At 54.9% G+C, this 25,847-nt stretch overlaps 27 non-coding genes across 27 annotated transcripts; all 27 read right to left on the reverse strand.

Annotated features, from left to right (window-relative positions):
* Positions 1-334: 334 nt before the first annotated feature.
* Positions 335-453, reverse strand: LOC126155617 (5S ribosomal RNA). The gene has a single exon (XR_007533067.1). It is a non-coding gene; the product is annotated as a 5S ribosomal RNA (ribosomal RNA).
* Positions 454-1,290: 837 nt separating this feature from the next.
* Positions 1,291-1,409, reverse strand: LOC126155618 (5S ribosomal RNA). The gene has a single exon (XR_007533068.1). It is a non-coding gene; the product is annotated as a 5S ribosomal RNA (ribosomal RNA).
* An 839-nt stretch (positions 1,410-2,248) lies between these two features.
* On the reverse strand, positions 2,249-2,367 carry LOC126155619 (5S ribosomal RNA). The gene has a single exon (XR_007533069.1). It is a non-coding gene; the product is annotated as a 5S ribosomal RNA (ribosomal RNA).
* Positions 2,368-3,207: 840 nt separating this feature from the next.
* On the reverse strand, positions 3,208-3,326 carry LOC126155620 (5S ribosomal RNA). The gene has a single exon (XR_007533070.1). It is a non-coding gene; the product is annotated as a 5S ribosomal RNA (ribosomal RNA).
* Positions 3,327-4,167: 841 nt separating this feature from the next.
* On the reverse strand, positions 4,168-4,286 carry LOC126155126 (5S ribosomal RNA). The gene has a single exon (XR_007532639.1). It is a non-coding gene; the product is annotated as a 5S ribosomal RNA (ribosomal RNA).
* An 835-nt stretch (positions 4,287-5,121) lies between these two features.
* Positions 5,122-5,240, reverse strand: LOC126155622 (5S ribosomal RNA). Its single transcript, XR_007533072.1, has one exon. It is a non-coding gene; the product is annotated as a 5S ribosomal RNA (ribosomal RNA).
* An 835-nt stretch (positions 5,241-6,075) lies between these two features.
* LOC126155623 (5S ribosomal RNA) lies at positions 6,076-6,194 on the reverse strand. Its single transcript, XR_007533073.1, has one exon. It is a non-coding gene; the product is annotated as a 5S ribosomal RNA (ribosomal RNA).
* Positions 6,195-7,030: 836 nt separating this feature from the next.
* On the reverse strand, positions 7,031-7,149 carry LOC126155624 (5S ribosomal RNA). The gene has a single exon (XR_007533074.1). It is a non-coding gene; the product is annotated as a 5S ribosomal RNA (ribosomal RNA).
* Positions 7,150-7,984: 835 nt separating this feature from the next.
* LOC126155625 (5S ribosomal RNA) lies at positions 7,985-8,103 on the reverse strand. The gene has a single exon (XR_007533075.1). It is a non-coding gene; the product is annotated as a 5S ribosomal RNA (ribosomal RNA).
* An 846-nt stretch (positions 8,104-8,949) lies between these two features.
* On the reverse strand, positions 8,950-9,068 carry LOC126155027 (5S ribosomal RNA). Its single transcript, XR_007532547.1, has one exon. It is a non-coding gene; the product is annotated as a 5S ribosomal RNA (ribosomal RNA).
* An 835-nt stretch (positions 9,069-9,903) lies between these two features.
* Positions 9,904-10,022, reverse strand: LOC126155783 (5S ribosomal RNA). Its single transcript, XR_007533222.1, has one exon. It is a non-coding gene; the product is annotated as a 5S ribosomal RNA (ribosomal RNA).
* An 836-nt stretch (positions 10,023-10,858) lies between these two features.
* On the reverse strand, positions 10,859-10,977 carry LOC126155028 (5S ribosomal RNA). The gene has a single exon (XR_007532548.1). It is a non-coding gene; the product is annotated as a 5S ribosomal RNA (ribosomal RNA).
* An 846-nt stretch (positions 10,978-11,823) lies between these two features.
* Positions 11,824-11,942, reverse strand: LOC126155031 (5S ribosomal RNA). The gene has a single exon (XR_007532550.1). It is a non-coding gene; the product is annotated as a 5S ribosomal RNA (ribosomal RNA).
* An 835-nt stretch (positions 11,943-12,777) lies between these two features.
* Positions 12,778-12,896, reverse strand: LOC126155784 (5S ribosomal RNA). The gene has a single exon (XR_007533223.1). It is a non-coding gene; the product is annotated as a 5S ribosomal RNA (ribosomal RNA).
* An 837-nt stretch (positions 12,897-13,733) lies between these two features.
* Positions 13,734-13,852, reverse strand: LOC126155032 (5S ribosomal RNA). Its single transcript, XR_007532551.1, has one exon. It is a non-coding gene; the product is annotated as a 5S ribosomal RNA (ribosomal RNA).
* An 836-nt stretch (positions 13,853-14,688) lies between these two features.
* On the reverse strand, positions 14,689-14,807 carry LOC126155033 (5S ribosomal RNA). The gene has a single exon (XR_007532552.1). It is a non-coding gene; the product is annotated as a 5S ribosomal RNA (ribosomal RNA).
* Positions 14,808-15,643: 836 nt separating this feature from the next.
* On the reverse strand, positions 15,644-15,762 carry LOC126155627 (5S ribosomal RNA). Its single transcript, XR_007533076.1, has one exon. It is a non-coding gene; the product is annotated as a 5S ribosomal RNA (ribosomal RNA).
* An 835-nt stretch (positions 15,763-16,597) lies between these two features.
* Positions 16,598-16,716, reverse strand: LOC126155628 (5S ribosomal RNA). Its single transcript, XR_007533077.1, has one exon. It is a non-coding gene; the product is annotated as a 5S ribosomal RNA (ribosomal RNA).
* Positions 16,717-17,552: 836 nt separating this feature from the next.
* LOC126155629 (5S ribosomal RNA) lies at positions 17,553-17,671 on the reverse strand. The gene has a single exon (XR_007533078.1). It is a non-coding gene; the product is annotated as a 5S ribosomal RNA (ribosomal RNA).
* Positions 17,672-18,509: 838 nt separating this feature from the next.
* On the reverse strand, positions 18,510-18,628 carry LOC126155630 (5S ribosomal RNA). The gene has a single exon (XR_007533079.1). It is a non-coding gene; the product is annotated as a 5S ribosomal RNA (ribosomal RNA).
* An 847-nt stretch (positions 18,629-19,475) lies between these two features.
* LOC126155631 (5S ribosomal RNA) lies at positions 19,476-19,594 on the reverse strand. Its single transcript, XR_007533080.1, has one exon. It is a non-coding gene; the product is annotated as a 5S ribosomal RNA (ribosomal RNA).
* An 880-nt stretch (positions 19,595-20,474) lies between these two features.
* On the reverse strand, positions 20,475-20,593 carry LOC126155057 (5S ribosomal RNA). Its single transcript, XR_007532575.1, has one exon. It is a non-coding gene; the product is annotated as a 5S ribosomal RNA (ribosomal RNA).
* Positions 20,594-21,439: 846 nt separating this feature from the next.
* On the reverse strand, positions 21,440-21,558 carry LOC126155822 (5S ribosomal RNA). The gene has a single exon (XR_007533258.1). It is a non-coding gene; the product is annotated as a 5S ribosomal RNA (ribosomal RNA).
* An 851-nt stretch (positions 21,559-22,409) lies between these two features.
* Positions 22,410-22,528, reverse strand: LOC126154793 (5S ribosomal RNA). The gene has a single exon (XR_007532328.1). It is a non-coding gene; the product is annotated as a 5S ribosomal RNA (ribosomal RNA).
* Positions 22,529-23,404: 876 nt separating this feature from the next.
* On the reverse strand, positions 23,405-23,523 carry LOC126155058 (5S ribosomal RNA). The gene has a single exon (XR_007532576.1). It is a non-coding gene; the product is annotated as a 5S ribosomal RNA (ribosomal RNA).
* An 851-nt stretch (positions 23,524-24,374) lies between these two features.
* Positions 24,375-24,493, reverse strand: LOC126155824 (5S ribosomal RNA). The gene has a single exon (XR_007533260.1). It is a non-coding gene; the product is annotated as a 5S ribosomal RNA (ribosomal RNA).
* An 851-nt stretch (positions 24,494-25,344) lies between these two features.
* Positions 25,345-25,463, reverse strand: LOC126154794 (5S ribosomal RNA). Its single transcript, XR_007532329.1, has one exon. It is a non-coding gene; the product is annotated as a 5S ribosomal RNA (ribosomal RNA).
* Between the last annotated feature and the right edge of the window lie 384 nt (positions 25,464-25,847).

A 25,847-nucleotide genomic window follows, 5' to 3' on the forward strand; every position in this document is an offset into this window, starting at 1 on the left:
CAAGCACGACAAACGTCTGCGGGACGAGACGAGACGAGACGAGACGAGACGACTAAGGAATAAATTCGTGGTTACAAATCAAATTTGGAACTCTACACTCCTACACAACAATAGGCGGTGACGTATTTCAGAAATCACCTGCCGATTCGTACTGTTTTGTCGTTTTCAAAGTCTTCTTGGCAAACTTGGTTAGCACATTCTCCCTCAAACTGAGTTAATTACTGCATTTTCGTACCATTACAGTAGTTTAAAAGGCTTAAGGAAGCATCTTTGTCACAACAGAAAGTTAGTTTGAAAATTGGGCTGGCGACAAAACAAAAAAAAAAAGTAAGGGAGCCAACAGCACCCGGGTTTCCCAGGCGGTCACCCATCCAAGTACTAGCCGGGCCCGATGATGCTTAACTTCGGTGATCGGACGAGAACCGGTGTATTCATCATGGTATGGCCGTTGGCGCTCATCTAATGTAGGAGCACGGCAGAATTCGCGTTCGGCTTTTCTCCCAACACACAAAATGTTAGTTTTCGGCCGCATTTGACGATAGCGCTTCCTTCTGCAACCGCCAGTTCCTCGAGGACGGCGCGGGGAGGCGCGCCCGGCGTCCCAGCAGAGCGACGGCCGAATTGGCGGGCGCACCGCCGCGTGTGTGAGACGCACTGCTGCTCGTTGCACCCCCTGTCATTCGCTGGGCGCGTGCAGCCCTCGACACTAGCGGAGGACGCATCTTGTCCCTGGTGTTCAGCGGAGGGCCTGTGCGGGGTGTGGCAGTGTCGTGCTGGAGGGCGCCACTGGTAGCGATGTGGGCTTCCTCGCCTCGCCTCGCCTCACACCAGGTGTCTGCGTAGTTTGCAGTGCATTCGCACCATTCCTATCCCTGTCCCTGTCCCCGTCCCGACTTGTCCCGACTTTGCTCGACTGCCGCTCGCTGCCGCTCGGGTCGTGGTCCATATGACAGCGCAAGCACGACAAACGTCTGCGGGACGAGACGAGACGAGACGAGACGAGACGACTAAGGAATAAATTCGTGGTTACAAATCAAATTTGGAACTCTACACTCCTACACAACAATAGGCGGTGACGTATTTCAGAAATCACCTGCCGATTCGTACTGTTTTGTCGTTTTCAAAGTCTTCTTGGCAAACTTGGTTAGCACATTCTCCCTCAAACTGAGTTAATTACTGCATTTTCGTACCATTACAGTAGTTTAAAAGGCTTAAGGAAGCATCTTTGTCACAACAGAAAGTTAGTTTGAAAATTGGGCTGGCGACAAAACAAAAAAAAAAAAGTAAGGGAGCCAACAGCACCCGGGTTTCCCAGGCGGTCACCCATCCAAGTACTAGCCGGGCCCGATGATGCTTAACTTCGGTGATCGGACGAGAACCGGTGTATTCATCATGGTATGGCCGTTGGCGCTCATCTAATGTAGGAGCACGGCAGAATTCGCGTTCGGCTTTTCTCCCAACACACAAAATGTTAGTTTTCGGCCGCATTTGACGATAGCGCTTCCTTCCGCAACCGCCAGTTCCTCGAGGACGGCGCGGGGAGGCGCGCCCGGCGTCCCAGCAGAGCGACGGCCGAATTGGCGGGCGCACCGCCGCGTGTGTGAGACGCACTGCTGCTCGTTGCACCCCCTGTCATTCGCTGGGCGCGTGCAGCCTTCGACACTAGCGGAGGACGCATCTTGTCCCTGGTGTTCAGCGGAGGGCCTGTGCGGGGTGTGGCAGTGTCGTGCTGGAGGGCACCACTGGTAGCGATGTGGGCTTCCTCGCCTCGCCTCGCCTCACACCAGGTGTCTGCGTAGTTTGCAGTGCATTCGCACCATTCCTATCCCTGTCCCTGTCCCCGTCCCGACTTGTCCCGACTTTGCTCGACTGCCGCTCGCTGCCGCTCGGGTCGTGGTCCATATGACAGCGCAAGCACGACAAACGTCTGCGGGACGAGACGAGACGAGACGAGACGAGACGACTAAGGAATAAATTCGTGGTTACAAATCAAATTTGGAACTCTACACTCCTACACAACAATAGGCGGTGACGTATTTCAGAAATCACCTGCCGATTCGTACTGTTTTGTCGTTTTCAAAGTCTTCTTGGCAAACTTGGTTAGCACATTCTCCCTCAAACTGAGTTAATTACTGCATTTTCGTACCATTACAGTAGTTTAAAAGGCTTAAGGAAGCATCTTTGTCACAACAGAAAGTTAGTTTGAAAATTGGGCTGGCGACATAACAAAAAAAAAAAAAAGGAAGGAAGCCAACAGCACCCGGGTTTCCCAGGCGGTCACCCATCCAAGTACTAGCCGGGCCCGATGATGCTTAACTTCGGTGATCGGACGAGAACCGGTGTATTCATCATGGTATGGCCGTTGGCGCTCATCTAATGTAGGAGCACGGCAGAATTCGCGTTCGGCTTTTCTCCCAACACACAAAATGTTAGTTTTCGGCCGCATTTGACGATAGCGCTTCCTTCCGCAACCGCCAGTTCCTCGAGGACGGCGCGGGGAGGCGCGCCCGGCGTCCCAGCAGAGCGACGGCCGAATTGGCGGGCGCACCGCCGCGTGTGTGAGACGCACTGCTGCTCGTTGCACCCCCTGTCATTCGCTGGGCGCGTGCAGCCTTCGACACTAGCGGAGGACGCATCTTGTCCCTGGTGTTCAGCGGAGGGCCTGTGCGGGGTGTGGCAGTGTCGTGCTGGAGGGCACCACTGGTAGCGATGTGGGCTTCCTCGCCTCGCCTCGCCTCACACCAGGTGTCTGCGTAGTTTGCAGTGCATTCGCACCATTCCTATCCCTGTCCCTGTCCCCGTCCCGACTTGTCCCGACTTTGCTCGACTGCCGCTCGCTGCCGCTCGGGTCGTGGTCCATATGACAGCGCAAGCACGACAAACGTCTGCGGGACGAGACGAGACGAGACGAGACGAGACGAGACGACTAAGGAATAAATTCGTGGTTACAAATCAAATTTGGAACTCTACACTCCTACACAACAATAGGCGGTGACGTATTTCAGAAATCACCCACCGATTCGTACTGTTTTGTCGTTTTCAAAGTCTTCTTGGCAAACTTGGTTAGCACATTCTCCCTCAAACTGAGTTAATTACAGCATTTTCGTACCATTACAGTAGTTTAAAAGGCTTAAGGAAGCATCTTTGTCACAACAGAAAGTTAGTTTGAAAATTGGGCTGGCGACAAAACAAAAAAAAAAGTAAGGGAGCCAACAGCACCCGGGTTTCCCAGGCGGTCACCCATCCAAGTACTAGCCGGGCCCGATGATGCTTAACTTCGGTGATCGGACGAGAACCGGTGTATTCATCATGGTATGGCCGTTGGCGCTCATCTAATGTAGGAGCACGGCAGAATTCGCGTTCGGCTTTTCTCCCAACACACAAAATGTTAGTTGTCGGCCGCATTTGACGATAGCGCTTCCTTCCGCAACCGCCAGTTCCTCGAGGACGGCGCGGGGAGGCGCGCCCGGCGTCCCAGCAGAGCGACGGCCGAATTGGCGGGCGCACCGCCGCGTGTGTGAGACGCACTGCTGCTCGTTGCACCCCCTGCCATTCGCTGGGCGCGTGCAGCCTTCGACACTAGCGGAGGACGCATCTTGTCCCTGGTGTTCAGCGGAGGGCCTGTGCAGGGTGTGGCAGTGTCGTGCTGGAGGGCGCCACTGGTAGCGATGTGGGCTTCCTCGCCTCGCCTCGCCTCACACCAGGTGTCTGCGTAGTTTGCAGTGCATTCGCACCATTCCTATCCCTGTCCCTGTCCCCGTCCCGACTTGTCCCGACTTTGCTCGACTGCCGCTCGCTGCCGCTCGGGTCGTGGTCCATATGACAGCGCAAGCACGACAAACGTCTGCGGGACGAGACGAGACGAGACGAGACGAGACGAGACGACTAAGGAATAAATTCGTGGTTACAAATCAAATTTGGAACTCTACACTCCTACACAACAATAGGCGGTGACGTATTTCAGAAATCACCTGCCGATTCGTACTGTTTTGTCGTTTTCAAAGTCTTCTTGGCAAACTTGGTTAGCACATTCTCCCTCAAACTGAGTTAATTACTGCATTTTCGTACCATTACAGTAGTTTAAAAGGCTTAAGGAAGCATCTTTGTCACAACAGAAAGTTAGTTTGAAAATTGGGCTGGCGACAAAACAAAAAAAAAAAGTAAGGGAGCCAACAGCACCCGGGTTTCCCAGGCGGTCACCCATCCAAGTACTAGCCGGCCCCGATGATGCTTAACTTCGGTGGTCGGACGAGAACCGGTGTATTCATCATGGTATGGCCGTTGGCGCTCATCTAATGTTGGAGCACGGCAGAATTCGCGTTCGGCTTTTCTCCCAACACACAAAATGTTAGTTGTCGGCCGCATTTGACGATAGCGCTTCCTTCCGCAACCGCCAGTTCCTCGAGGACGGCGCGGGGAGGCGCGCCCGGCGTCCCAGCAGAGCGACGGCCGAATTGGCGGGCGCACCGCCGCGTGTGTGAGACGCACTGCTGCTCGTTGCACCCCCTGTCATTCGCTGGGCGCGTGCAGCCTTCGACACTAGCGGAGGACGCATCTTGTCCCTGGTGTTCAGCGGAGGGCCTGTGCGGGGTGTGGCAGTGTCGTGCTGGAGGGCGCCACTGGTAGCGATGTGGGCTTCCTCGCCTCGCCTCGCCTCACACCAGGTGTCTGCGTAGTTTGCAGTGCATTCGCACCATTCCTATCCCTGTCCCTGTCCCCGTCCCGACTTGTCCCGACTTTGCTCGACTGCCGCTCGCTGCCGCTCGGGTCGTGGTCCATATGACAGCGCAAGCACGACAAACGTCTGCGGGACGAGACGAGACGAGACGAGACGAGACGACTAAGGAATAAATTCGTGGTTACAAATCAAATTTGGAACTCTACACTCCTACACAACAATAGGCGGTGACGTATTTCAGAAATCACCTGCCGATTCGTACTGTTTTGTCGTTTTCAAAGTCTTCTTGGCAAACTTGGTTAGCACATTCTCCCTCAAACTGAGTTAATTACTGCATTTTCGTACCATTACAGTAGTTTAAAAGGCTTAAGGAAGCATCTTTGTCACAACAGAAAGTTAGTTTGAAAATTGGGCTGGCGACAAAACAAAAAAAAAAGTAAGGGAGCCAACAGCACCCGGGTTTCCCAGGCGGTCACCCATCCAAGTACTAGCCGGGCCCGATGATGCTTAACTTCGGTGATCGGACGAGAACCGGTGTATTCATCATGGTATGGCCGTTGGCGCTCATATAATGTAGGAGCACGGCAGAATTCGCGTTCGGCTTTTCTCCCAACACACAAAATGTTAGTTGTCGGCCGCATTTGACGATAGCGCTTCCTTCCGCAACCGCCAGTTCCTCGAGGACGGCGCGGGGAGGCGCGCCCGGCGTCCCAGCAGAGCGACGGCCGAATTGGCGGGCGCACCGCCGCGTGTGTGAGACGCACTGCTGCTCGTTGCACCCCCTGTCATTCGCTGGGCGCGTGCAGCCTTCGACACTAGCGGAGGACGCATCTTGTCCCTGGTGTTCAGCGGAGGGCCTGTGCGGGGTGTGGCAGTGTCGTGCTGGAGGGCACCACTGGTAGCGATGTGGGCTTCCTCGCCTCGCCTCGCCTCACACCAGGTGTCTGCGTAGTTTGCAGTGCATTCGCACCATTCCTATCCCTGTCCCTGTCCCCGTCCCGACTTGTCCCGACTTTGCTCGACTGCCGCTCGCTGCCGCTCGGGTCGTGGTCCATATGACAGCGCAAGCACGACAAACGTCTGCGGGACGAGACGAGACGAGACGAGACGAGACGACTAAGGAATAAATTCGTGGTTACAAATCAAATTTGGAACTCTACACTCCTACACAACAATAGGCGGTGACGTATTTCAGAAATCACCTGCCGATTCGTACTGTTTTGTCGTTTTCAAAGTCTTCTTGGCAAACTTGGTTAGCACATTCTCCCTCAAACTGAGTTAATTACTGCATTTTCGTACCATTACAGTAGTTTAAAAGGCTTAAGGAAGCATCTTTGTCACAACAGAAAGTTAGTTTGAAAATTGGGCTGGCGACAAAACAAAAAAAAAAGTAAGGGAGCCAACAGCACCCGGGTTTCCCAGGCGGTCACCCATCCAAGTACTAGCCGGGCCCGATGATGCTTAACTTCGGTGATCGGACGAGAACCGGTGTATTCATCATGGTATGGCCGTTGGCGCTCATCTAATGTAGGAGCACGGCAGAATTCGCGTTCGGCTTTTCTCCCAACACACAAAATGTTAGTTGTCGGCCGCATTTGACGATAGCGCTTCCTTCCGCAACCGCCAGTTCCTCGAGGACGGCGCGGGGAGGCGCGCCCGGCGTCCCAGCAGAGCGACGGCCGAATTGGCGGGCGCACCGCCGCGTGTGTGAGACGCACTGCTGCTCGTTGCACCCCCTGTCATTCGCTGGGCGCGTGCAGCCTTCGACACTAGCGGAGGACGCATCTTGTCCCTGGTGTTCAGCGGAGGGCCTGTGCGGGGTGTGGCAGTGTCGTGCTGGAGGGCGCCACTGGTAGCGATGTGGGCTTCCTCGCCTCGCCTCGCCTCACACCAGGTGTCTGCGTAGTTTGCAGTGCATTCGCACCATTCCTATCCCTGTCCCTGTCCCCGTCCCGACTTGTCCCGACTTTGCTCGACTGCCGCTCGCTGCCGCTCGGGTCGTGGTCCATATGTCAGCGCAAGCACGACAAACGTCTGCGGGACGAGACGAGACGAGACGAGACGAGACGACTAAGGAATAAATTCGTGGTTACAAATCAAATTTGGAACTCTACACTCCTACACAACAATAGGCGGTGACGTATTTCAGAAATCACCTGCCGATTCGTACTGTTTTGTCGTTTTCAAAGTCTTCTTGGCAAACTTGGTTAGCACATTCTCCCTCAAACTGAGTTAATTACTGCATTTTCGTACCATTACAGTAGTTTAAAAGGCTTAAGGAAGCATCTTTGTCACAACAGAAAGTTAGTTTGAAAATTGGGCTGGCGACAAAACAAAAAAAAAAAGTAAGGGAGCCAACAGCACCCGGGTTTCCCAGGCGGTCACCCATCCAAGTACTAGCCGGGCCCGATGATGCTTAACTTCGGTGATCGGACGAGAACCGGTGTATTCATCATGGTATGGCCGTTGGCGCTCATCTAATGTAGGAGCACGGCAGAATTCGCGTTCGGCTTTTCTCCCAACACACAAAATGTTAGTTTTCGGCCGCATTTGACGATAGCGCTTCCTTCCGCAACCGCCAGTTCCTCGAGGACGGCGCGGGGAGGCGCGCCCGGCGTCCCAGCAGAGCGACGGCCGAATTGGCGGGCGCACCGCCGCGTGTGTGAGACGCACTGCTGCTCGTTGCACCCCCTGTCATTCGCTGGGCGCGTGCAGCCTTCGACACTAGCGGAGGACGCATCTTGTCCCTGGTGTTCAGCGGAGGGCCTGTGCGGGGTGTGGCAGTGTCGTGCTGGAGGGCGCCACTGGTAGCGATGTGGGCTTCCTCGCCTCGCCTCGCCTCACACCAGGTGTCTGCGTAGTTTGCAGTGCATTCGCACCATTCCTATCCCTGTCCCTGTCCCCGTCCCGACTTGTCCCGACTTTGCTCGACTGCCGCTCGCTGCCGCTCGGGTCGTGGTCCATATGACAGCGCAAGCACGACAAACGTCTGCGGGACGAGACGAGACGAGACGAGACGAGACGACTAAGGAATAAATTCGTGGTTACAAATCAAATTTGGAACTCTACACTCCTACACAACAATAGGCGGTGACGTATTTCAGAAATCACCCACCGATTCGTACTGTTTTGTCGTTTTCAAAGTCTTCTTGGCAAACTTGGTTAGCACATTCTCCCTCAAACTGAGTTAATTACTGCATTTTCGTACCATTACAGTAGTTTAAAAGGCTTAAGGAAGCATCTTTGTCACAACAGAAAGTTAGTTTGAAAATTGGGCTGGCGACAAAACAAAAAAAAAAGTAAGGGAGCCAACAGCACCCGGGTTTCCCAGGCGGTCACCCATCCAAGTACTAGCCGGGCCCGATGATGCTTAACTTCGGTGATCGGACGAGAACCGGTGTATTCATCATGGTATGGCCGTTGGCGCTCATCTAATGTAGGAGCACGGCAGAATTCGCGTTCGGCTTTTCTCCCAACACACAAAATGTTAGTTGTCGGCCGCATTTGACGATAGCGCTTCCTTCCGCAACCGCCAGTTCCTCGAGGACGGCGCGGGGAGGCGCGCCCGGCGTCCCAGCAGAGCGACGGCCGAATTGGCGGGCGCACCGCCGCGTGTGTGAGACGCACTGCTGCTCGTTGCACCCCCTGCCATTCGCTGGGCGCGTGCAGCCTTCGACACTAGCGGAGGACGCATCTTGTCCCTGGTGTTCAGCGGAGGGCCTGTGCGGGGTGTGGCAGTGTCGTGCTGGAGGGCGCCACTGGTAGCGATGTGGGCTTCCTCGCCTCGCCTCGCCTCACACCAGGTGTCTGCGTAGTTTGCAGTGCATTCGCACCATTCCTATCCCTGTCCCTGTCCCCGTCCCGACTTGTCCCGACTTTGCTCGACTGCCGCTCGCTGCCGCTCGGGTCGTGGTCCATATGACAGCGCAAGCACGACAAACGTCTGCGGGACGAGACGAGACGAGACGAGACGAGACGAGACGAGACGACTAAGGAATAAATTCGTGGTTACAAATCAAATTTGGAACTCTACACTCCTACACAACAATAGGCGGTGACGTATTTCAGAAATCACCTGCCGATTCGTACTGTTTTGTCGTTTTCAAAGTCTTCTTGGCAAACTTGGTTAGCACATTCTCCCTCAAACTGAGTTAATTACTGCATTTTCGTACCATTACAGTAGTTTAAAAGGCTTAAGGAAGCATCTTTGTCACAACAGAAAGTTAGTTTGAAAATTGGGCTGGCGACAAAACAAAAAAAAAAAGTAAGGGAGCCAACAGCACCCGGGTTTCCCAGGCGGTCACCCATCCAAGTACTAGCCGGCCCCGATGATGCTTAACTTCGGTGATCGGACGAGAACCGGTGTATTCATCATGGTATGGCCGTTGGCGCTCATCTAATGTAGGAGCACGGCAGAATTCGCGTTCGGCTTTTCTCCCAACACACAAAATGTTAGTTGTCGGCCGCATTTGACGATAGCGCTTCCTTCCGCAACCGCCAGTTCCTCGAGGACGGCGCGGGGAGGCGCGCCCGGCGTCCCAGCAGAGCGACGGCCGAATTGGCGGGCGCACCGCCGCGTGTGTGAGACGCACTGCTGCTCGTTGCACCCCCTGTCATTCGCTGGGCGCGTGCAGCCTTCGACACTAGCGGAGGACGCATCTTGTCCCTGGTGTTCAGCGGAGGGCCTTTGCGGGGTGTGGCAGTGTCGTGCTGGAGGGCGCCACAGGTAGCGATGTGGGCTTCCTCGCCTCGCCTCGCCTCACACCAGGTGTCTGCGTAGTTTGCAGTGCATTCGCACCATTCCTATCCCTGTCCCTGTCCCCGTCCCGACTTGTCCCGACTTTGCTCGACTGCCGCTCGCTGCCGCTCGGGTCGTGGTCCATATGACAGCGCAAGCACGACAAACGTCTGCGGGACGAGACGAGACGAGACGAGACGAGACGACTAAGGAATAAATTCGTGGTTACAAATCAAATTTGGAACTCTACACTCCTACACAACAATAGGCGGTGACGTATTTCAGAAATCACCTGCCGATTCGTACTGTTTTGTCGTTTTCAAAGTCTTCTTGGCAAACTTGGTTAGCACATTCTCCCTCAAACTGAGTTAATTACTGCATTTTCGTACCATTACAGTAGTTTAAAAGGCTTAAGGAAGCATCTTTGTCACAACAGAAAGTTAGTTTGAAAATTGGGCTGGCGACAAAACAAAAAAAAAAGTAAGGGAGCCAACAGCACCCGGGTTTCCCAGGCGGTCACCCATCCAAGTACTAGCCGGGCCCGATGATGCTTAACTACGGTGATCGGACGAGAACCGGTGTATTCATCATGGTATGGCCGTTGGCGCTCATCTAATGTAGGAGCACGGCAGAATTCGCGTTCGGCTTTTCTCCCAACACACAAAATGTTAGTTGTCGGCCGCATTTGACGATAGCGCTTCCTTCCGCAACCGCCAGTTCCTCGAGGACGGCGCGGGGAGGCGCGCCCGGCGTCCCAGCAGAGCGACGGCCGAATTGGCGGGCGCACCGCCGCGTGTGTGAGACGCACTGCTGCTCGTTGCACCCCCTGCCATTCGCTGGGCGCGTGCAGCCTTCGACACTAGCGGAGGACGCATCTTGTCCCTGGTGTTCAGCGGAGGGCCTGTGCGGGGTGTGGCAGTGTCGTGCTGGAGGGCACCACTGGTAGCGATGTGGGCTTCCTCGCCTCGCCTCGCCTCACACCAGGTGTCTGCGTAGTTTGCAGTGCATTCGCACCATTCCTATCCCTGTCCCTGTCCCCGTCCCGACTTGTCCCGACTTTGCTCGACTGCCGCTCGCTGCCGCTCGGGTCGTGGTCCATATGACAGCGCAAGCACGACAAACGTCTGCGGGACGAGACGAGACGAGACGAGACGAGACGACTAAGGAATAAATTCGTGGTTACAAATCAAATTTGGAACTCTACACTCCTACACAACAATAGGCGGTGACGTATTTCAGAAATCACCTGCCGATTCGTACTGTTTTGTCGTTTTCAAAGTCTTCTTGGCAAACTTGGTTAGCACATTCTCCCTCAAACTGAGTTAATTCCTGCATTTTCGTACCATTACAGTAGTTTAAAAGGCTTAAGGAAGCATCTTTGTCACAACAGAAAGTTAGTTTGAAAATTGGGCTGGCGACAAAACAAAAAAAAAAAGTAAGGGAGCCAACAGCACCCGGGTTTCCCAGGCGGTCACCCATCCAAGTACTAGCCGGCCCCGATGATGCTTAACTTCGGTGATCGGACGAGAACCGGTGTATTCATCATGGTATGGCCGTTGGCGCTCATCTAATGTTGGAGCACGGCAGAATTCGCGTTCGGCTTTTCTCCCAACACACAAAATGTTAGTTGTCGGCCGCATTTGACGATAGCGCTTCCTTCCGCAACCGCCAGTTCCTCGAGGACGGCGCGGGGAGGCGCGCCCGGCGTCCCAGCAGAGCGACGGCCGAATTGGCGGGCGCACCGCCGCGTGTGTGAGACGCACTGCTGCTCGTTGCACCCCCTGTCATTCGCTGGGCGCGTGCAGCCTTCGACACTAGCGGAGGACGCATCTTGTCCCTGGTGTTCAGCGGAGGGCCTGTGCGGGGTGTGGCAGTGTCGTGCTGGAGGGCGCCACTGGTAGCGATGTGGGCTTCCTCGCCTCGCCTCGCCTCACACCAGGTGTCTGCGTAGTTTGCAGTGCATTCGCACCATTCCTATCCCTGTCCCTGTCCCCGTCCCGACTTGTCCCGACTTTGCTCGACTGCCGCTCGCTGCCGCTCGGGTCGTGGTCCATATGACAGCGCAAGCACGACAAACGTCTGCGGGACGAGACGAGACGAGACGAGACGAGACGAGACGAGACGACTAAAGAATAAATTCGTGGTTACAAATCAAATTTGGAACTCTACACTCCTACACAACAATAGGCGGTGACGTATTTCAGAAATCACCTGCCGATTCGTACTGTTTTGTCGTTTTCAAAGTCTTCTTGGCAAACTTGGTTAGCACATTCTCCCTCAAACTGAGTTAATTACTGCATTTTCGTACCATTACAGTAGTTTAAAAGGCTTAAGGAAGCATCTTTGTCACAACAGAAAGTTAGTTTGAAAATTGGGCTGGCGACAAAACAAAAAAAAAAAGTAAGGGAGCCAACAGCACCCGGGTTTCCCAGGCGGTCACCCATCCAAGTACTAGCCGGCCCCGATGATGCTTAACTTCGGTGATCGGACGAGAACCGGTGTATTCATCATGGTATGGCCGTTGGCGCTCATCTAATGTAGGAGCACGGCAGAATTCGCGTTCGGCTTTTCTCACAACACACAAAATGTTAGTTGTCGGCCGCATTTGACGATAGCGCTTCCTTCCGCAACCGCCAGTTCCTCGAGGACGGCGCGGGGAGGCGCGCCCGGCGTCCCAGCAGAGCGACGGCCGAATTGGCGGGCGCACCGCCGCGTGTGTGAGACGCACTGCTGCTCGTTGCACCCCCTGTCATTCGCTGGGCGCGTGCAGCCTTCGACACTAGCGGAGGACGCATCTTGTCCCTGGTGTTCAGCGGAGGGCCTTTGCGGGGTGTGGCAGTGTCGTGCTGGAGGGCGCCACAGGTAGCGATGTGGGCTTCCTCGCCTCGCCTCGCCTCACACCAGGTGTCTGCGTAGTTTGCAGTGCATTCGCACCATTCCTATCCCTGTCCCTGTCCCCGTCCCAACTTGTCCCGACTTTGCTCGACTGCCGCTCGCTGCCGCTCGGGTCGTGGTCCATATGACAGCGCAAGCACGACAAACGTCTGCGGGACGAGACGAGACGAGACGAGACGAGACGACTAAGGAATAAATTCGTGGTTACAAATCAAATTTGGAACTCTACACTCCTACACAACAATAGGCGGTGACGTATTTCAGAAATCACCTGCCGATTCGTACTGTTTTGTCGTTTTCAAAGTCTTCTTGGCAAACTTGGTTAGCACATTCTCCCTCAAACTGAGTTAATTACTGCATTTTCGTACCATTACAGTAGTTTAAAAGGCTTAAGGAAGCATCTTTGTCACAACAGAAAGTTAGTTTGAAAATTGGGCTGGCGACAAAACAAAAAAAAAAGTAAGGGAGCCAACAGCACCCGGGTTTCCCAGGCGGTCACCCATCCAAGTACTAGCCGGGCCCGATGATGCTTAACTACGGTGATCGGACGAGAACCGGTGTATTCATCATGGTATGGCCGTTGGCGCTCATCTAATGTAGGAGCACGGCAGAATTCGCGTTCGGCTTTTCTCCCAACACACAAAATGTTAGTTGTCGGCCGCATTTGACGATAGCGCTTCCTTCCGCAACCGCCAGTTCCTCGAGGACGGCGCGGGGAGGCGCGCCCGGCGTCCCAGCAGAGCGACGGCCGAATTGGCGGGCGCACCGCCGCGTGTGTGAGACGCACTGCTGCTCGTTGCACCCCCTGCCATTCGCTGGGCGCGTGCAGCCTTCGACACTAGCGGAGGACGCATCTTGTCCCTGGTGTTCAGCGGAGGGCCTGTGCGGGGTGTGGCAGTGTCGTGCTGGAGGGCACCACTGGTAGCGATGTGGGCTTCCTCGCCTCGCCTCGCCTCACACCAGGTGTCTGCGTAGTTTGCAGTGCATTCGCACCATTCCTATCCCTGTCCCTGTCCCCGTCCCGACTTGTCCCGACTTTGCTCGACTGCCGCTCGCTGCCGCTCGGGTCGTGGTCCATATGACAGCGCAAGCACGACAAACGTCTGCGGGACGAGACGAGACGAGACGAGACGAGACGACTAAGGAATAAATTCGTGGTTACAAATCAAATTTGGAACTCTACACTCCTACACAACAATAGGCGGTGACGTATTTCAGAAATCACCTGCCGATTCGTACTGTTTTGTCGTTTTCAAAGTCTTCTTGGCAAACTTGGTTAGCACATTCTCCCTCAAACTGAGTTAATTCCTGCATTTTCGTACCATTACAGTAGTTTAAAAGGCTTAAGGAAGCATCTTTGTCACAACAGAAAGTTAGTTTGAAAATTGGGCTGGCGACAAAACAAAAAAAAAAAAGTAAGGGAGCCAACAGCACCCGGGTTTCCCAGGCGGTCACCCATCCAAGTACTAGCCGGCCCCGATGATGCTTAACTTCGGTGATCGGACGAGAACCGGTGTATTCATCATGGTATGGCCGTTGGCGCTCATCTAATGTTGGAGCACGGCAGAATTCGCGTTCGGCTTTTCTCCCAACACACAAAATGTTAGTTGTCGGCCGCATTTGACGATAGCGCTTCCTTCCGCAACCGCCAGTTCCTCGAGGACGGCGCGGGGAGGCGCGCCCGGCGTCCCAGCAGAGCGACGGCCGAATTGGCGGGCGCACCGCCGCGTGTGTGAGACGCACTGCTGCTCGTTGCACCCCCTGTCATTCGCTGGGCGCGTGCAGCCTTCGACACTAGCGGAGGACGCATCTTGTCCCTGGTGTTCAGCGGAGGGCCTGTGCGGGGTGTGGCAGTGTCGTGCTGGAGGGCGCCACTGGTAGCGATGTGGGCTTCCTCGCCTCGCCTCGCCTCACACCAGGTGTCTGCGTAGTTTGCAGTGCATTCGCACCATTCCTATCCCTGTCCCTGTCCCCGTCCCGACTTGTCCCGACTTTGCTCGACTGCCGCTCGCTGCCGCTCGGGTCGTGGTCCATATGACAGCGCAAGCACGACAAACGTCTGCGGGACGAGACGAGACGAGACGAGACGAGACGACTAAGGAATAAATTCGTGGTTACAAATCAAATTTGGAACTCTACACTCCTACACAACAATAGGCGGTGACGTATTTCAGAAATCACCTGCCGATTCGTACTGTTTTGTCGTTTTCAAAGTCTTCTTGGCAAACTTGGTTAGCACATTCTCCCTCAAACTGAGTTAATTACTGCATTTTCGTACCATTACAGTAGTTTAAAAGGCTTAAGGAAGCATCTTTGTCACAACAGAAAGTTAGTTTGAAAATTGGGCTGGCGACAAAACAAAAAAAAAAAGTAAGGGAGCCAACAGCACCCGGGTTTCCCAGGCGGTCACCCATCCAAGTACTAGCCGGCCCCGATGATGCTTAACTTCGGTGATCGGACGAGAACCGGTGTATTCATCATGGTATGGCCGTTGGCGCTCATCTAATGTTGGAGCACGGCAGAATTCGCGTTCGGCTTTTCTCCCAACACACAAAATGTTAGTTGTCGGCCGCATTTGACGATAGCGCTTCCTTCCGCAACCGCCAGTTCCTCGAGGACGGCGCGGGGAGGCGCGCCCGGCGTCCCAGCAGAGCGACGGCCGAATTGGCGGGCGCACCGCCGCGTGTGTGAGACGCACTGCTGCTCGTTGCACCCCCTGTCATTCGCTGGGCGCGTGCAGCCTTCGACACTAGCGGAGGACGCATCTTGTCCCTGGTGTTCAGCGGAGGGCCTGTGCGGGGTGTGGCAGTGTCGTGCTGGAGGGCGCCACTGGTAGCGATGTGGGCTTCCTCGCCTCGCCTCGCCTCACACCAGGTGTCTGCGTAGTTTGCAGTGCATTCGCACCATTCCTATCCCTGTCCCTGTCCCCGTCCCGACTTGTCCCGACTTTGCTCGACTGCCGCTCGCTGCCGCTCGGGTCGTGGTCCATATGACAGCGCAAGCACGACAAACGTCTGCGGGACGAGACGAGACGAGACGAGACGAGACGACTAAGGAATAAATTCGTGGTTACAAATCAAATTTGGAACTCTACACTCCTACACAACAATAGGCGGTGACGTATTTCAGAAATCACCTGCCGATTCGTACTGTTTTGTCGTTTTCAAAGTCTTCTTGGCAAACTTGGTTAGCACATTCTCCCTCAAACTGAGTTAATTACTGCATTTTCGTACCATTACAGTAGTTTAAAAGGCTTAAGGAAGCATCTTTGTCACAACAGAAAGTTAGTTTGAAAATTGGGCTGGCGACAAAACAAAAAAAAAAAGTAAGGGAGCCAACAGCACCCGGGTTTCCCAGGCGGTCACCCATCCAAGTACTAGCCGGGCCCGATGATGCTTAACTTCGGTGATCGGACGAGAACCGGTGTATTCATCATGGTATGGCCGTTGGCGCTCATCTAATGTAGGAGCACGGCAGAATTCGCGTTCGGCTTTTCTCCCAACACACAAAATGTTAGTTTTCGGCCGCATTTGACGATAGCGCTTCCTTCCGCAACCGCCAGTTCCTCGAGGACGGCGCGGGGAGGCGCGCCCGGCGTCCCAGCAGAGCGACGGCCGAATTGGCGGGCGCACCGCCGCGTGTGTGAGACGCACTGCTGCTCGTTGCACCCCCTGTCATTCGCTGGGCGCGTGCAGCCTTCGACACTAGCGGAGGACGCATCTTGTCCCTGGTGTTCAGCGGAGGGCCTGTGCGGGGTGTGGCAGTGTCGTGCTGGAGGGCGCCACTGGTAGCGATGTGGGCTTCCTCGCCTCGCCTCGCCTCACACCAGGTGTCTGCGTAGTTTGCAGTGCATTCGCACCATTCCTATCCCTGTCCCTGTCCCCGTCCCGACTTGTCCCGACTTTGCTCGACTGCCGCTCGCTGCCGCTCGGGTCGTGGTCCATATGACAGCGCAAGCACGACAAACGTCTGCGGGACGAGACGAGACGAGACGAGACGAGACGACTAAGGAATAAATTCGTGGTTACAAATCAAATTTGGAACTCTACACTCCTACACAACAATAGGCGGTGACGTATTTCAGAAATCACCTGCCGATTCGTACTGTTTTGTCGTTTTCAAAGTCTTCTTGGCAAACTTGGTTAGCACATTCCCCCTCAAACTGAGTTAATTACTGCATTTTCGTACCATTACAGTAGTTTAAAAGGCTTAAGGAAGCATCTTTGTCACAACAGAAAGTTAGTTTGAAAATTGGGCTGGCGACAAAACAAAAAAAAAAAGTAAGGAGCCAACAGCACCCGGGTTTCCCAGGCGGTCACCCATCCAAGTACTAGCCGGGCCCGATGATGCTTAACTTCGGTGATCGGACGAGAACCGGTGTATTCATCATGGTATGGCCGTTGGCGCTCATCTAATGTAGGAGCACGGCAGAATTCGTGTTCGGCTTTTCTCCCAACACACAAAATGTTAGTTTTCGGCCGCATTTGACGATAGCGCTTCCTTCCGCAACCGCCAGTTCCTCGAGGACGGCGCGGGGAGGCGCGCCCGGCGTCCCAGCAGAGCGACGGCCGAATTGGCGGGCGCACCGCCGCGTGTGTGAGACGCACTGCTGCTCGTTGCACCCCCTGTCATTCGCTGGGCGCGTGCAGCCTTCGACACTAGCGGAGGACGCATCTTGTCCCAGGTGTTCAGCTTAGGGCCTGTGCGGGGTGTGGCAGTGTCGTGCTGGAGGGCGCCACTGGTAGCGATGTGGGCTTCCTCGCCTCGCCTCGCCTCACACCAGGTGTCTGCGTAGTTTGCAGTGCATTCGCACCATTCCTATCCCTGTCCCTGTCCCCGTCCCGACTTGTCCCGACTTTGCTCGACTGCCGCTCGCTGCCGCTCGGGTCGTGGTCCATATGACAGCGCAAGCACGACAAACGTCTGCGGGACGAGACGAGACGAGACGAGACGAGACGACTAAGGAATAAATTCGTGGTTACAAATCAAATTTGGAACTCTACACTCCTACACAACAATAGGCGGTGACGTATTTCAGAAATCACCTGCCGATTCGTACTGTTTTGTCGTTTTCAAAGTCTTCTTGGCAAACTTGGTTAGCACATTCTCCCTCAAACTGAGTTAATTACTGGATTTTCGTACCATTACAGTAGTTTAAAAGGCTTAAGGAAGCATCTTTGTCACAACAGAAAGTTAGTTTGAAAATTGGGCTGGCGACAAAACAAAAAAAAAAAGTAAGGGAGCCAACAGCACCCGGGTTTCCCAGGCGGTCACCCATCCAAGTACTAGCCGGGCCCGATGATGCTTAACTTCGGTGATCGGACGAGAACCGGTGTATTCATCATGGTATGGCCGTTGGCGCTCATTTAATGTAGCAGCACGGCAGAATTCGCGTTCGGCTTTTCTCCCAACACACAAAATGTTAGTTTTCGGCCGCATTTGACGATAGCGCTTCCTTCCGCAACCGCCAGTTCCTCGAGGACGGCGCGGGGAGGCGCGCCCGGCGTCCCAGCAGAGCGACGGCCGAATTGGCGGGCGCACCGCCGCGTGTGTGAGACGCACTGCTGCTCGTTGCACCCCCTGTCATTCGCTGGGCGCGTGCAGCCTTCGACACTAGCGGAGGACGCATCTTGTCCCTGGTGTTCAGCGGAGGGCCTGTGCGGGGTGTGGCAGTGTCGTGCTGGAGGGCGCCACTGGTAGCGATGTGGGCTTCCTCGCCTCGCCTCGCCTCACACCAGGTGTCTGCGTAGTTTGCAGTGCATTCGCACCATTCCTATCCCTGTCCCTGTCCCCGTCCCGACTTGTCCCGACTTTGCTCGACTGCCGCTCGCTGCCGCTCGGGTCGTGGTCCATATGACAGCGCAAGCACGACAAACGTCTGCGGGACGAGACGAGACGAGACGAGACGAGACGACTAAGGAATAAATTCGTGGTTACAAATCAAATTTGGAACTCTACACTCCTACACAACAATAGGCGGTGACGTATTTCAGAAATCACCTGCCTATTCGTACTGTTTTGTCGTTTTCAAAGTCTTCTTGGCAAACTTGGTTAGCACATTCTCCCTCAAACTGAGTTAATTACTGCATTTTCGTACCATTAGAGTAGTTTAAAAGGCTTAAGGAAGCATCTTTGTCACAACAGAAAGGTAGTTTGAAAATTGGGCTGGCGACATAACAAAAAAAAAAACAGGAAGGGAGCCAACAGCACCCGGGTTTCCCAGGCGGTCACCCATCCAAGTACTAGCCGGGCCCGATGATGCTTAACTTCGGTGATCGGACGAGAACCGGTGTATTCATCATGGTATGGCCGTTGGCGCTCATCTAATGTAGGAGCACGGCAGAATTCGCGTTCGGCTTTTCTCCCAACACACAAAATGTTAGTTTTCGGCCGCATTTGACGAAAGCGCTTCCTTCCGCAACCGCCAGTTCCTCGAGGACGGCGCGGGGAGGCGCGCCCGGCGTCCCAGCAGAGTGACAGCCGAATTGGCGGGCGCACCGCCGCGTGTGTGAGACGCACTGCTGCTCGTTGCACCCCCTGTCATCCGCTGGGCGCGTTCAGCCTTCGACACTAGCGGAGGACGCATCTTGTCCCTGGTGTTCAGCGGAGGGCCTGTGCGGGGTGTGGCAGTGTCGTGCTGGAGGGCCCACTGGTAGCGATGTGGGCTTCCTCGCCTCGCCTCGCCTCGCCTCTTCTCACACCAGGTGTCTGCGTAGTTTGCAGTGCATTCGCACCATTCCTATCCCTGTCCCTGTCCCCGTCCCGACTTGTCCCGACTTTGCTCGACTGCCGCTCGCTGCCGCTCGGGTCGTGGTCCATATGACAGCGCAAGCACGACAAACGTCTGCGGGACGCGACGAGTCGAGACGAGACGAGACGACTGAGAAATAAATTCGTGGTTACAAATCAAATTTGGAACTCTACACTCCTACACAACAATAGGCGGTGACGTATTTCAGAAATCACCTGCCGATTCGTACTGTTTTGTCGTTTTCAAAGTCTTCTTGGCAAACTTGGTTAGCACATTCTCCCTCAAACTGAGTTAATTATTGCATTTTCGTACCATTAGAGTAGTTTAAAAGGCTTAAGGAAGCATCTTTGTCACAACAGAAAGGTAGTTTGAAAATTGGGCTGGCGACATAACAAAAAAAAAAACAGGAAGGGAGCCAACAGCACCCGGGTTTCCCAGGCGGTCACCCATCCAAGTACTAGCCGGGCCCGATGATGCTTAACTTCGGTGATCGGACGAGAACCGGTGTATTCATCATGGTATGGCCGTTGGCGCTCATCTAATGTAGGAGCACGGCAGAATTCGCGTTCGGCTTTTCTCCCAACACACAAAATGTTAGTTTTCGGCCGCATTTGACGAAAGCGCTTCCTTCCGCAACCGCCAGTTCCTCGAGGACGGCGCGGGGAGGCGCGCCCGGCGTCCCAGCAGAGTGACAGCCGAATTGGCGGGCGCACCGCCGCGTGTGTGAGACGCACTGCTGCTCGTTGCACCCCCTGTCATTCGCTGGGCGCGTTCAGCCTTCGACACTAGCGGAGGACGCATCTTGTCCCTGGTGTTCAGCGGAGGGCCTGTGCGGGGTGTGGCAGTGTCGTGCTGGAGGGCCCACTGGTAGCGATGTGGGCTTCCTCGCCTCGCCTCGCCTCGCCTCGCCTCGCCTCGCCTCACACCAGGTGTCTGCGTAGTTTGCAGTGCATTCGCACCATTCCTATCCCTGTCCGTGTCCCCGTCCCGACTTGACCCGACTTGTCCCGACTTGTCCCGACTTTGCTCGACTTCCGCTCGCTGCCGCTCGGGTCGTGGTCCATATGACAGCGCAAGCACGACAAACGTCTGCGGGACGAGACGAGACGAGACGAGACGAGACGACTAAGGAATAAATTCGTGGTTACAAATCAAATTTGGAACTCTACACTCCTACACAACAATAGGCGGTGACATATTTCAGAAATCACCTGCCGATTCGTACTGTTTTGTCGTTTTCAAAGTCTTCTTGGCAAACTTGGTTAGCACATTCTCCCTCAAACTGAGTTAATTACTGCATTTTCGTACCATTACAGTAGTTTAAAAGGCTTAAAGAAGCATCTTTGTCACAACAGAGAGGTAGTTTGAAAATTGGGCTGGCGACATAACAAAAAAAAAAAAAACAGGAAGGGAGCCAGCAGCACCCGGGTTTCCTATGCGGTCACCCATCCAAGTACTAGCCGGGCCCGATGATGCTTAACTTCGGTGATCGGACGAGAACCGGTGTATTCATCATGGTATGGCCGTTGGCGCCCATCTAATGTAGGAGCACGGCAGAATTCGCGTTCGGCTTTTCTCCCAACACACAAAATGTTAGTTTTCGGCCGCATTTGACGAAAGCGCTTCCTTCCGCAACCGCCAGTTCCTCGAGGACGGCGCGGGGAGGCGCGCCCGGCGTCCCAGCAGAGTGACGGCCGAATTGGCGGGCGCACCGCCGCGTGTGTGAGACGCACTGCTGCTCGTTGCACCCCCTGTCATTCGCTGGGCGCGTGCAGCCTTCGACACTAGCGGAGGACGCGTCTTGTCCCTGGTGTTCAGCGGAGGGCCTGTGCGGGGTGTGGCAGTGTCGTGCTGGAGGGCCCACTGGTAGCGATGTGGGCTTCCTCGCCTCGCCTCGCCTCGCCTCGCCTCGCCTCACACCAGGTGTCTGCGTAGTTTGCAGTGCATTCGCACCATTCCTATCCCTGTCCCTGTCCCCATCCCGACTTGTCCCGACTTTGCTTGACTGCCGCTCGCTGCCGCTCGGGTCGTGGTCCATATGACAGCGCAAGCACGACAAACGTCTGCGGGACGAGACGAGACGAGACGACTAAGGAATAAATTCGTGGTTACAAATCAAATTTGGAACTCTACACTCCCACACAACAATAGGCGGTGACGTATTTCAGAAATCACCTGCCGATTCGTACTGTTTTGTCGTTTTCAAAGTCTTCTTGGCAAACTTGGATAGCACATTCTCCCTCAAACTGAGTTAATTACTGCATTATCGTACCATTACAGTAGTTTAAAAGGTTTAAGGAAGCATCTTTGTCACAACAGAAAGGTAGTTTGAAAATTGGGCTGGCGACATAACAAAAAAGAAAAAAAACAGGAAGGGAGCCAACAGCACCCGGGTTTCCCATGCGGTCACCCATCCAAGTACTAGCCGGGCCCGATGATGCTTAACTTCGGTGATCGGACGAGAACCGGTGTATTCATCATGGTATAGCCGTTGGCGCTCATCTAATGTAGGAGCACGGCAGAATTCGCGTTCGGCTTTTCTCCCAACACACAAAATGTTAGTTTTCGGCCGCATTTGACGAAAGCGCTTCCTTCCGCAACCGCCAGTTCCTCGAGGACGGCGCGGGAAGGCGCGCCCGGCGTCCCAGCAGAGTGACGGCCGAATTGGCGGGCGCACCGCCGCGTGTGTGAGACGCACTGCTACTCGTTGCACCCCCTGTCATTCGCTGGGCGCGTTCAGCCTTCGACACTAGCGGAGGACGCATCTTGTCCCTGGTGTTCAGCGGAGGGCCTGTGCGGGTTGTGGCAGTGTCGTGCTGGAAGGCCCACTGGTAGCGATGTGGGCTTCCTCGCCTCGCCTCGCCACGCCTCGCCTCGCCTCACACCAGGTGTCTGCGGTGTTTGCAGTGCATTCGCACCATTCCTATCCCTGTCCCTGCCCCCGTCCCGACTTGTCCCGACTTTGCTCGACTGCCGCTCGCTGCCGCTCGGGTCGTGGTCCATATGACAGCGCAAGCACGACAAACGTCTGCGGGACGAGACGAGACGAGACGAGACGAGACGACTAAGGAATAAATTCGTGGTTACAAATCAAATTTGGAACTCTACACTCCTACACAACAATAGGCGGTGACGTATTTCAGAAATCACCTGCCGATTCGTACTGTTTTGTCGTTTTCAAAGTCTTCTTGGCAAACTTGGTTAGCACATTCTCCCTCAAACTGAGTTAATTACTGCATTTTCGTACCATTACAGTAGTTTAAAAGGCTTAAAGAAGCATCTTTGTCACAACAGAGAGGTAGTTTGAAAATTGGGCTGGCGACATAACAAAAAAAAAACAGGAAGGGAGCCAGCAGCACCCGGGTTTCCCATGCGGTCACCCATCCAAGTACTAGCCGGGCCCGATGATGCTTAACTTCGGTGATCGGACGAGAACCGGTGTATTCATCATGGTATGGCCGTTGGCGCCCATCTAATGTAGGAGCACGGCAGAATTCGCGTTCGGCTTTTCTCCCAACACACAAAATGTTAGTTTTCGGCCGCATTTGACGAAAGCGCTTCCTTCCGCAACCGCCAGTTCCTCGAGGACGGCGCGGGGAGGCGCGCCCGGCGTCCCAGCAGAGTGACGGCCGAATTGGCGGGCGCACCGCCGCGTGTGTGAGACGCACTGCTGCTCGTTGCACCCCCTGTCATTCGCTGGGCGCGTGTAGCCTTCGACACTAGCGGAGGACGCATCTTGTCCCTGGTGTTCAGCGGAGGGCCTGTGCGGGGTGTGGCAGTGTCGTGCTGGAGGGCCCACTGGTAGCGATGTGGGCTCCCTCGCCTCGCCTCGCTTCGCCTCGCCTCGCCTCACACCAGGTGTCTGCGTAGTTTGCAGTGCATTCGCACCATTCCTATCCCTGTCCCTGTCCCCGTCCCGACTTGACCCGACTTGTCCCGACTTGTCCCGACTTTGCTCGACTTCCGCTCGCTGCCGCTCGGGTCGTGGTCCATATGACAGCGCAAGCACGACAAACGTCTGCGGGACGAGACGAGACGAGACGAGACGAGACGACTAAGGAATAAATTCGTGGTTACAAATCAAATTTGGAACTCTACACTCCTACACAACAATAGGCGGTGACATATTTCAGAAATCACCTGCCGATTCGTACTGTTTTGTCGTTTTCAAAGTCTTCTTGGCAAACTTGGTTAGCACATTCTCCCTCAAACTGAGTTAATTACTGCATTTTCGTACCATTACAGTAGTTTAAAAGGCTTAAAGAAGCATCTTTGTCACAACAGAGAGGTAGTTTGAAAATTGGGCTGGCGACATAACAAAAAAAAAAAAAAACAGGAAGGGAGCCAGCAGCACCCGGGTTTCCTATGCGGTCACCCATCCAAGTACTAGCCGGGCCCGATGATGCTTAACTTCGGTGATCGGACGAGAACCGGTGTATTCATCATGGTATGGCCGTTGGCGCCCATCTAATGTAGGAGCACGGCAGAATTCGCGTTCGGCTTTTCTCCCAACACACAAAATGTTAGTTTTCGGCCGCATTTGACGAAAGCGCTTCCTTCCGCAACCGCCAGTTCCTCGAGGACGGCGCGGGGAGGCGCGCCCGGCGTCCCAGCAGAGTGACGGCCGAATTGGCGGGCGCACCGCCGCGTGTGTGAGACGCACTGCTGCTCGTTGCACCCCCTGTCATTCGCTGGGCGCGTGCAGCCTTCGACACTAGCGGAGGACGCATCTTGTCCCTGGTGTTCAGCGGAGGGCCTGTGCGGGGTGTGGCAGTGTCGTGCTGGAGGGCCCACTGGTAGCGATGTGGGCTTCCTCGCCTCGCCTCGCCTCGCCTCTTCTCACACCAGGTGTCTGCGTAGTTTGCAGTGCATTCGCACCATTCCTATCCCTGTCCCTGTCCCCATCCCGACTTGTCCCGACTTTGCTTGACTGCCGCTCGCTGCCGCTCGGGTCGTGGTCCATATGACAGCGCAAGCACGACAAACGTCTGCGGGACGAGACGAGACGAGACGAGACGAGACGACTAAGGAATAAATTCGTGGTTACAAATCAAATTTGGAACTCTACACTCCCACACAACAATAGGCGGTGACGTATTTCAGAAATCACCTGCCGATTCGTACTGTTTTGTCGTTTTCAAAGTCTTCTTGGCAAACTTGGATAGCACATTCTCCCTCAAACTGAGTTAATTACTGCATTATCGTACCATTACAGTAGTTTAAAAGGTTTAAGGAAGCATCTTTGTCACAACAGAAAGGTAGTTTGAAAATTGGGCTGGCGACATAACAAAAAAGAAAAAAAACAGGAAGGGAGCCAACAGCACCCGGGTTTCCCATGCGGTCACCCATCCAAGTACTAGCCGGGCCCGATGATGCTTAACTTCGGTGATCGGACGAGAACCGGTGTATTCATCATGGTATAGCCGTTGGCGCTCATCTAATGTAGGAGCACGGCAGAATTCGCGTTCGGCTTTTCTCCCAACACACAAAATGTTAGTTTTCGGCCGCATTTGACGAAAGCGCTTCCTTCCGCAACCGCCAGTTCCTCGAGGACGGCGCGGGGAGGCGCGCCCGGCGTCCCAGCAGAGTGACGGCCGAATTGGCGGGCGCACCGCCACGTGTGTGAGACGCACTGCTGCTCGTTGCACCCCCTGTCATTCGCTGGGCGCGTTCAGCCTTCGACACTAGCGGAGGACGCATCTTGTCCCTGGTGTTCAGCGGAGGGCCTGTGCGGGTTGTGGCAGTGTCGTGCTGGAAGGCCCACTGGTAGCGATGTGGGCTTCCTCGCCTCGCCTCGCCACGCCTCGCCTCGCCTCACACCAGGTGTCTGCGGTGTTTGCAGTGCATTCGCACCATTCCTATCCCTGTCCCTGCCCCCGTCCCGACTTGTCCCGACTTTGCTCGACTGCCGCTCGCTGCCGCTCGGGTCGTGGTCCATATGACAGCGCAAGCACGACAAACGTCTGCGGGACGAGACGAGACGAGACGAGACGAGACGACTAAGGAATAAATTCGTGGTTACAAATCAAATTTGGAACTCTACACTCCTACACAACAATAGGCGGTGACGTATTTCAGAAATCACCTGCCGATTCGTACTGTTTTGTCGTTTTCAAAGTCTTCTTGGCAAACTTGGTTAGCACATTCTCCCTCAAACTGAGTTAATTACTGCATTTTCGTACCATTACAGTAGTTTAAAAGGCTTAAAGAAGCATCTTTGTCACAACAGAGAGGTAGTTTGAAAATTGGGCTGGCGACATAACAAAAAAAAAACAGGAAGGGAGCCAGCAGCACCCGGGTTTCCCATGCGGTCACCCATCCAAGTACTAGCCGGGCCCGATGATGCTTAACTTCGGTGATCGGACGAGAACCGGTGTATTCATCATGGTATGGCCGTTGGCGCCCATCTAATGTAGGAGCACGGCAGAATTCGCGTTCGGCTTTTCTCCCAACACACAAAATGTTAGTTTTCGGCCGCATTTGACGAAAGCGCTTCCTTCCGCAACCGCCAGTTCCTCGAGGACGGCGCGGGGAGGCGCGCCCGGCGTCCCAGCAGAGTGACGGCCGAATTGGCGGGCGCACCGCCGCGTGTGTGAGACGCACTGCTGCTCGTTGCACCCCCTGTCATTCGCTGGGCGCGTGTAGCCTTCGACACTAGCGGAGGACGCATCTTGTCCCTGGTGTTCAGCGGAGGGCCTGTGCGGGGTGTGGCAGTGTCGTGCTGGAGGGCCCACTGGTAGCGATGTGGGCTTCCTCGCCTCGCCTCGCCTCGCCTCGCCTCGCCT

The sequence above is a fragment of the Schistocerca cancellata genome, unplaced genomic scaffold, assembly GCF_023864275.1.
Source record: "Schistocerca cancellata isolate TAMUIC-IGC-003103 unplaced genomic scaffold, iqSchCanc2.1 HiC_scaffold_1100, whole genome shotgun sequence".
In the NCBI taxonomy this organism is placed as follows: Eukaryota; Metazoa; Arthropoda; class Insecta; order Orthoptera; family Acrididae; genus Schistocerca; species Schistocerca cancellata.